A 9,692-nucleotide genomic window follows, 5' to 3' on the forward strand; every position below is an offset into this window, starting at 1 on the left:
CCTTCCAAATTTGTTCCTTACTGTTGTGGTAAAAGGTGTGTCTTCTGGGCACTTTGTGTATGAATCTGTGGGTTTAACTTGCTAAATCCACTCTAGCATGTCAATTTCCTTAAGCCTTTGGATACTTTCTTCTACAGTATACCAAGGTAGGCCTGGTACTTTAACTTGATTTAGTGTAGGCCATGGCATAATCCATGCTTCAGTGACTCAACCAAATAAACTATTAGATCCTTTCCTAACCTCTTGAGCTGAAACACAAAATGAAGAATCTGTGCTTAGTGGGCCCATATCAGACCGATCCATCTTTATGCTCCTTGCACCATTATCCCACACCCTTGATAGCCATTCTCACACATATTCCCCAGGTTTCTGTTTGTACCTATTAGAAAAGTCAAGCAGTTGTTTTGTAGCTTACCTCCTCCTGGGTCACACTTTGTACTTCACCTTTTGGGGTTCACTGGGACTTAAGTCTAGTTTTAGGTTTAGAAGCCAAAATTGGTGGCGATGGGTTTTGAGAACCTTCAGCATTGTCTTGTAAGGCAACTGCCTCAGGCGATGCTCCAGGCAATGACTACGGCAAAGGCTCTTTTGACACAGCTGGGTTAATCTTATTAGATGGGGTATAGGGGCTAATGGTTTTACTGCAGAGGGTATCTTAGCAAAGTTGTAGTAATCTCTTCAGATGACAGTGAGAGGGCTGGTTCTGTTGGCAGGAATGATTCAATGGCATATAGGGACTCAGTGTGTCCAGCTTCCTGATTATCTGCCCATATGTCACCATCCCAAGTTTCAGGACCCCATTGCTTCCCAATCAATGCCCTCACTTTAACTTCAGACACTGCTCCAGGTTGGAATTGAGTCGGCATTGTAATTCAGCCACTCTTACAATAACACTCTGGGTTTAGTTTTTGGCAATATCAGCTGTTACTACAAGATATAAGGATTTCATTCAAGGCACAAGTAGAAACTTTGAGGTCATTTATGCAGTGCTTGAGCTTTGAATCTGAAGCCCTGAGCTCATCTCTTTCTTTCACTGGATTGTTTAGCAGAAGTAGGACCAACCAACTAGCTTCGTTATACTTCTCTTTATGACAAAATTGGAGAAAGGTATCAAACATACAAGCACCTAGATCCTTGCCTTTCACCAATACCTGATCTGTTGGTGGTGATATTTTGTGTATTTCTATTACCACCTCACACCATGGATTAGCAGTGCCCTCTTTTGTGCTGGAAGCAGAGTTATCCACATCTTTAAGACTAACCAGACTTGAGAACCAATTTAGAAAACTCATCCTTACAATTTTAGTTCTCTAGAACCACTCTCAGTACTGAATGTCTTAGGCTGGGTGCTCTGGAGAAGAAAAACCAGTAAAGTGTATAAATATCTATATAGAAAGAATTGTTATCAAGGAAATGGTTCAAGCGGTTGCAGAGAGTGGAACGTCCCAAGTCCTTGGGTCAGACTTGAGGCTTCTCCTGATTTTTGTAGTCATGGGTGCTGGCGAACCCATGATCAGCACATCAGAGAGCAGGGCTCTTGCTCACAGGCTATGAAGATTGATGAATCCCAAGATTGGCAGGCAAGATGGCAGGTAAGCTGCTGGCTCCAATCCCAAGATCTGGAGGTGAGATGAACAGGACTCAGAGGGTCCAGAGTGAGTAAAAGTTCACGAGCCTTGCCAGAAAGTCCACTTGTATTCAGCTGAGCTCATAACCACTATACCACCAACTCTTAGGTGGACAGAGTTTTGGCCTGTGCTTACCATTTCCTCTTCCTCTCCATGATAGCTCCTTCTTTCTCCCTGGTTTAATTAGGATTTGGAAGTTCTAGATGTCAATTTTCAACTTTCAATGTCTCCCAATACTAGTTAATTTTTTATTCCTTTTTACAAGTTGCATTCCTCCCTTGAGAATTTGCATTTGCTCTTAAAAAATGTAAAACATTTTTATCATAGTATAACTTACATATGATAAAATATAGAAATCTTAGGTACTTGTCATGGATTGAATTATGTTCTCCCAAAAATGTCTGTATCAACTTGGTTAGGTCATGATTCCCAGTATTCTGTGGTGGTCCTCCATTTTGTGATTGTAATTTTATGTTAAAAGGATTGTAACACCCTTACCAGGTCACATCCTTGATCCGATGTAAACGGAGAGTCTCTGGGCTGTGGCCTGTACCACCTTTTATCTAAGAGATAAAAGGAAAGAAAAGCAGAGAGTAGGAGAACTCATACTACCAAGAAAGCAGTGCCGGGAGGAGTGCGTGTCCTTTGGGCCTGAGGTTCCTGCGCTGAGATGCTCCCAGACCAAGGGAAGACTGATGATGAGGGTCTTCCGCCAGAGCCACAGAGACAGAAAGCCTTCCCCTAGAGCCAGTGTCCTGAATTCGGACTTGTAGCTTACTGGACTGGGAGAGAATAAATTTCTCTTTGTTAAAGTCATCCACTTGTGGTATTTCAGTTATAGCAGCACTAGATGACTAAGACAATACTTATGCATACATTCATGTAGAACATTTCTGGTACCCTAGGAGGCTTCATCTCATATCTTACCAGTCAATACTCCAAAACTAAGGATAATGCTACTCAGGTCCCTATCATGATAGGTTAGTTTTGGAATAAGGAGGCAGAGATCAATTTCAGAGATACCAACTCACTGTAATTTAAGCAAATTCCCAGAGAGGTGGAAACCATAGAGAAATGAGCCCAAGAGAAAATTCACCATAAATCAAATTATTGGCCAAACCCTCAGCTGCATATGCACATTGAAGTTTTACAATAATGAACACAGCAGCTGGAAAACTAACAAGCTGAGCAGAAATTTCAGCAGCCATGCTGTACCAAGGAGACAGAGGTTGGAGTTCAAAGCATGAGAAGGGGCTTTAGTAAACATCTGGGCATTCAGTTTAGTTCCCAGAATGGCCACATCCTAGGAACACAGACCATACCCTAGAAGTAATAATAAAACTGAAATGGACAAATCCTAACAAAATCTCAAACCAAGTCTTACGGGATTGATGGGGTCTATTGGTACTCTATCTGCTTACCAGATACAAACTTAATCTTTTTAAAGTTTTTCACATGCAGTGTTCAGCATCTAATAAAATATTATGACATATTCTATACAACAGTAGCAAAAGCAAGTAGTAAAAGTAGACAATTAAATCAGACCCTGGATGATTCAGATATTGCAGTTACTAAACATGTATTTTTAAACTACTATTAATAGACACATAAATATAACAGAAAACTTTGCCAGAGATATGAAGTGCATGTTAAAGAAAGTAAAATGGAAATTATAGAGCTGAAAAATCTAAAATTGAAATTAGGAGTTTAATAGGTGGTTGAAATAATATATCAGACATAATTGTTGAGAGTATTAGTAAACTGGAAAACAGGGGAGAAGAAAATATCCAGAATCAAGCACAGAGAGGAAAAAAAGTGTAGAAAATATGGAATAAGTCACAAGAGACATATGGGAGGGACATTAATAAAAGTTCTAACATATGTATAATTGGCATATATGAGAAAAGACAGAGATACAGACAGAAAGAGAGGAGGTGTAATATTTGAAGAAATATTAGTGAAAAAATTTCTGAAATTAATGAAAATCATAAAAATACAAATTCAACAATGTCTATAAACTCAAAATAAGTTAAATGCAAAGAAAACCACACCAAAGGACATACTTAAACTGCTGAAAATCTTACAAACTGCTAAAAATTGAGACTTTCACTTCTGGAAAAATACAGTACATGTATTTTCACATATAGTAAGTGTAGCTAAAAACTCTGTATATATATGATAGATGGATGGATGGCTGGACGGACAGATGAATGGACACTGGATACAGACTGGTGGCTAGAAACCTTGGGACCTAAGGAATGACCTGGCAGTGAACTCCCTCATTTTCCTTTGCCTCATATATCCTGAACTGGATGCTGGATAAGCCAGCAATATAAAAATGTCAATGGGAACAGAGAACAAAAAAGCTGCAAGAAAAATATGCTTTCTATCCAAAGGACAAGGAAAGGAGCAGCTTAACAAGACGAAAAACTTTTAGACAGTAATTACTGTACTCTAACCAAACATCACACACAAAAAAGTGGCTCCACACCCACCATCATCAACAAAGGCTGAATACAGAGGCTAAATGTCTACTTTCACCCTTCCTACTTTTGCTTTGGTTTCTTTCCTTTTTTAATTCTCAGCCATTATTACATCAAATATTTATTTCTTCTCTCTTTCTTCCCTTCTAGTATTACTATTATTATTCCCATCTTTTAAATTGGTCCATAGTTCTTGGATACTGTTCTTTTTTTTTTTTTTCATTTTTTTCTTTGCATTTCAGTTTTTTAAGTTTGGATGGACAGATCTTCAAACCCATTGATTACTTGCTTTTAATTCCTTCCCATTGTTCTAAAGTTTTCCTTAGATTGTTCTATCAGTTCTCTAATTCTTTCCTTAGATGCATGCATTAAGCTATCTTAAACTTTAGAATCAATTTGTCAGTATCCACAAATTAACTTGCTAGGGCTTCAATTGGGATTGTTTCTTTCTCTTTTTATCTTCCACTTTTTTTCTCACTTCTCTGCTTTTAATTGGTCATTTTGTATGATTCAACTTTCTATCCTCTCTTAGCATATCAATTCTTCTCTTTCAAAATTTTTAGAAGTTGCTCTAGAGTTTGCATTATATGTTTACAACTAATCTAAGTGTACCTTCAAATTACACTATACTGCTTCAGGAGTAGGGCAGTCGTCTTATAATTGAGTATTTCCAATTTCTCCTTTCTATCCATTATAACATTGCTTCCATTCATTTCACGTATCCATATGCTATACTATCCAATACATCGTTGCTATTATTACTTTGAACAAACAATTACCTATCATATCAGATAGGAACCTCTGTGGGATTGGCTCTTTTAAGCCTAGCAGGATGGTAAAATTGATCAGTCCCCTTGGTTGGCCAGAAGCATCTTATTTACATAGTAATTGACCAGTCCCTGCAGGGGTTTTACACTTTTTTTTTTTGACCAATCCCTGCAGGGGTTTTACACACTTTATTTGCATAGTAGACTAACCAATTCCTTTGCAAGACTGTGGACTAACAAATCGCCTTTTAGCAGAGCTACAAACCCAGAGCCGGAAAGGCCATACATATAGAAACCCACTGCCCTGAACAGGTCTACTGGTGACATTACCTTTAAAAAAAAAAAAATTACCTCACTTATACTTATTTCATTAGAAAGCTTAGTTTTTGTGTTTCTGAGAAAATCATTATTTCTTCTTCACCTTTGAAGGATAATTCTGCTGGGTACAAACTTCTAGGTAAATGGTTTATTTCTTTTGACACTATTCTATTGCCCTCTCTTCTTGATCGCATGGTTTCTTATAAGGAATCTGATGTAATTTTTATTCTTGTTCCACTATATATAAGGTACCTCCCTTCCTCTGACTGATTTCAAGATTACCTTTTTGTCTTTGGTTTTCTGCAGTGAGTATGATATGCCTAGGAGTAGTTTTTTGGGTATTTATCCTGTTTGGGGGAACCCTAGTGGCATAGTGGTTAAGTGCTACTGCTGCTAACCAAAAGGTTAGCAGTTCAAATCCACCAGAAGCTCCTTGGAAACTCTATGGGGGCAGTTCCACTCTGTCCTATAGGGTCACTATGAGTCGGAATCGACTTGACAGCAATGGGTTTGCGGTTTTTTGGTTTTACGCTGTTTGGTATTCTCTTATGTTCCTGAATTTGTGGTTCAGTTTCTTTCTTTTTTTTTTTTTTTTTTAATTCTCAGCCATTATTACATCAAATATTTCTTCTGCTCCTTTCTCCCTTTCTTCCCCTCCTAGTATTCCCATTACATATTGTTGCACATTTTTAATTGGTCCGCTGTTCTTGGATATTGTTCTCTTTTTCATTCTTTTTTCTCTTTACGTTTCAGTTTGTTACGTTTGGATGGACAGATCTTCAAGCTCGTTGTTTATTTGCTTTTAATCCTTCCCATTGTTCTAAAGTTTTCCTTAAATTTCTCCATCTGTTCTCTTCTTACATGAATGCATTAAGCTATTTGTCTCATCTACCACTTTCTTGGAAACCCTGGTGGCATAGTGGTTAAGTGCTACAGCTGCTAACCAAAAGGTTGGCAGTTTGAATCCACCAGGCACTCCTTGCAAACTCTATGGGGCAGTTCTACCCTGTCCTATAGTGTTGCTATGAGTGGGAATTGACTCGAAGGCAACAGGTCTGGTTTTTCTGATTTTATCATGTTCTTTATCCTAATTCATATTTTTAGACCTAATTTTTTAATTTTCTTTGATATTTTTCTATTGCTTTTGTTTTCCTGTATCACTTTAACTTGATAATGCATAGTTTAGGTATTTGGATTGTTTCTTCTGATAACTTTTCTTCATATTGTGTATTTCAATTGTTCTATTTGTTTTCTTTTGAGATAGTTGTATTCCTTTTTAGTTACTTTGGCTTATAATATCATATTCTCCTACTGGTTTTGGTTGTTTTGTCTGCTATTGTGTGTTGAATGAGGGCCAAAGACCAGATCTTTATGTCATTTTCCAGTAAAATGAAGCAGGTTTGGAATGGGTTGAGCTTTAGGACACAGAATTCTGGGCATCACCAAACCAGTTAGTCATTCTTATTTGCTGCTCTCCCACAAACCAACTCCTTGAGTCAGTATTTCACCTTTAAGCCCTTAGAGTAGGTAGAATTATAGGAGACTGTCTCCCTAGATGATAATCTACAAAACTTAAGGATTTTGAAGGAGAGAAATGGAGAAATAAATGCCTTATCCTGGTCATATCTGTTTTATTCAGCTCATCACCTCAGTGGTACTGCTTTGCTTACCTGGTATTACCTTCATGAACACCTGCACCAGAGGTATGGACTATTTCCTCAAATTTCTTCTGTGACTGGGCAGACACTGATTATCTCAAGGAAATGTGGGAGGAAGACAACTGAAAAACTTAAAACTGCACTTTTCCAGGCAATTCTTTCACTGTGTCCTCTGTGCTCCACCCTGGGCTGCAGTTGCCTCTCCTGCCACATACATCCATAATTTTAAGACCGCCTTTGGCCTCCCTGACAACTTTTAAAATTCCTCTTAATACCTAGAATATATATTTCACATTTTGTAATTTAAAGAAACCAGCAACTCACGGTAGTTTATCATCCTAACAGGTTCCAGCAAGTATTGTATATATTGTTTATAATATTCTCAAATAAACATCTCTGCTGTAAAAAAGTATTTTATAGTAATTCCTCCCTTTTCACCTGTATTTTTCTTGTATCTTCTCTTATTTTTTTTCTTTATGGATCTTGCCAAAAGCCTCTCTCTACCATGGATCTTTTTAGAGTCAGTTTATTAGACTAACTTTCTTGATGTGTATTTCCTTCATTTATTATTTCTTTTGGTTTTCTCAACTTCTTGAGTTCAATGTTTAACTCATTTGCTTTTAACATTCTTACTTTATGATATATTCACTTCACTTTCCATACGATTCTGTGTGCAATCAAAAGGTAATTATTAGTAGGTTATTTGTTTTCTAAGTATGTTTTGTTATTGTTTTCTGACTTGCTAATTGCTTTGTTTGGAAAGCGTAGTTTGTATAATACTGATTCTTTGAAACTTATTGAGGCTTCCTTGTAGCCTGATACATGGTTTATTTTTATACTTGTTCTATGTATGCTACAAAAAAAAAAAAAGAAAATGTGAGCTATCTGATGAGAGTTTCTTATATATTTAATAGCTTGATCGTGTTCATTGTATTTAGAGCTTGATATCCATACCTGTTTTTTGCCTTTAACTGTTAATTTCTCAGGGGTGTGTGTAAAATCATTTTCTGCATCTTTCAACTTATTAATCTATTGGTGGCAAAGTGATTAAGAGCTTGGCTGCTAACCAAAAGGTCACAGTTTGAATCCACCAGCTGCTTCTTGGAAACCCTATGGGGCAGTTCTACTCTGTCCTATAGGGTCACTATGAGATGGAATTGACTCAATGGCAAAGGGTTTGGTTTTTTTTGGTTTCCCTCCCTTCAGCTGTTGCTTAATATGTTGAGGTTGTATTGTAAAATAAGTTTTACCTTCTTGTTTGTTGTTCCTTTTACCAATTCATAATTTTCCTCAAGAAAGTTTGAGACAATAAAGCATTAATGGTCAAGATTTAAGGAACTCTTTTATTTAATGGTTGAAAAGGGAAGACTATATCTGCAAAGGAATCTGAGAAGTAGACAAAAAGGTAGGAGAAAAACCAGGAAAGTATATTGTCAGTGGAATCAAGAGAGAGAGAATTAATAGTGCTGCTGAGCAGAGTATTTTGAATGAGTGTGAGATAATCAGCATCAATTGTAACACATAGCTGCATCAGCGGTTTAACAAGTGCAGCGGATGCTGTGATGCACCTCCCAAAGCTCTCTTATTCCTCCAGCTGCGGGCAGTGCTGCCAGCAGACAGGCCTCGGCTATCAGCATCCTTGAGTAAGCGCCTTAGCTAAAGAAATCTTTCTTGCCCAAGGGCATGCCCCCTTCCCTGGGAGAGCCGGCATTCAGTGATAGATTGCCATGGGGTATAAAGGTCTAGCCCACTCACCAAACTCAGTAAAACTTTGAAAATTCATCTCATTTTTAGAGCTCCACGCAGGAAAGGCGATCTCTTTTGTTGAAACTTAATAGCCCAAATTCTCCCTTGGGCCAATTTTGCTTCCTTTCCTTCTCTAGGTACTAATTCTTAATAAACTCCTTTCATATCAAAGTCCATCTTAAAAGTCAGCTTCACTGGGAACCCAATCTCTGACAATAAAGCAGATTACCAGGCCTTTCTTCAGTGGCATTGCTGGGTGGGTTCAAACCGCCAACCTTTAGATTAGCAGCTGAGCACAAATCGTTTGTTCCACTCAGGGACCTGAAGGGATGAAGAGGGAGAAATTGGGACAAGAATAGACAACTCTTTTAAGCACAGGATAGTATAGTATCACAGATAGGATAATCAAAACCAAGAGAGCATTGAGGGTTCACCACCTCCCTCCCTTTAGGATGGGAAATATTTGCGAGTGCTCATTAATTGAAAACGTTATAGATACAGGATTCCATATACTTGAAGTTATCTCTATCAGAGAGTGAACAGTAGTTGTAAAGTATCACTTTCTGTTAAATATATCAGAACATCAGATTCTTTAGTATTAGTTTCTTAAAGACTCAGGAGAATGACACTCTTAAAAAGATCAAAATAAGCCATAAACTGTCTACTTTATGTCAGTCTCCTAAATTGGAACAGTGTAAGCCAGTTTACCCAGGGACTGACTATACCAGATGAAACTGGATGTTCCAGACCACTTCTCCTATAAAAAATACCTTCCTTATATTCCCAACTAAATTAAAATTTTTACTTTTTAAGCCCGAGAACCTGTTTCGGGGATAAATGGTTTAACCGCAGGAAATGACACTTCCGAAAAGCTTTTTATCTGGACATTCAAATAAAGATACCAAAAAAAAAAAAAAAGCTTATATCGGGAATGAAACTTGTAGAGAACGAATGAATTAACTGTATGACAGTAAATGACGGTTTTGACTTGGCATAAACGTGTGGTGGGGGGAGGGAGTTAGGTTCGGTCTAAAAGTAAAACATCAAGAAAAGAGGATAAAAACGAAAAAACCTCCTAGAAGTAGCAACAAC

Source organism: Loxodonta africana, chromosome 3 (genome assembly GCF_030014295.1).
Source record: "Loxodonta africana isolate mLoxAfr1 chromosome 3, mLoxAfr1.hap2, whole genome shotgun sequence".
Lineage (NCBI taxonomy): Eukaryota > Metazoa > Chordata > Mammalia > Proboscidea > Elephantidae > Loxodonta > Loxodonta africana.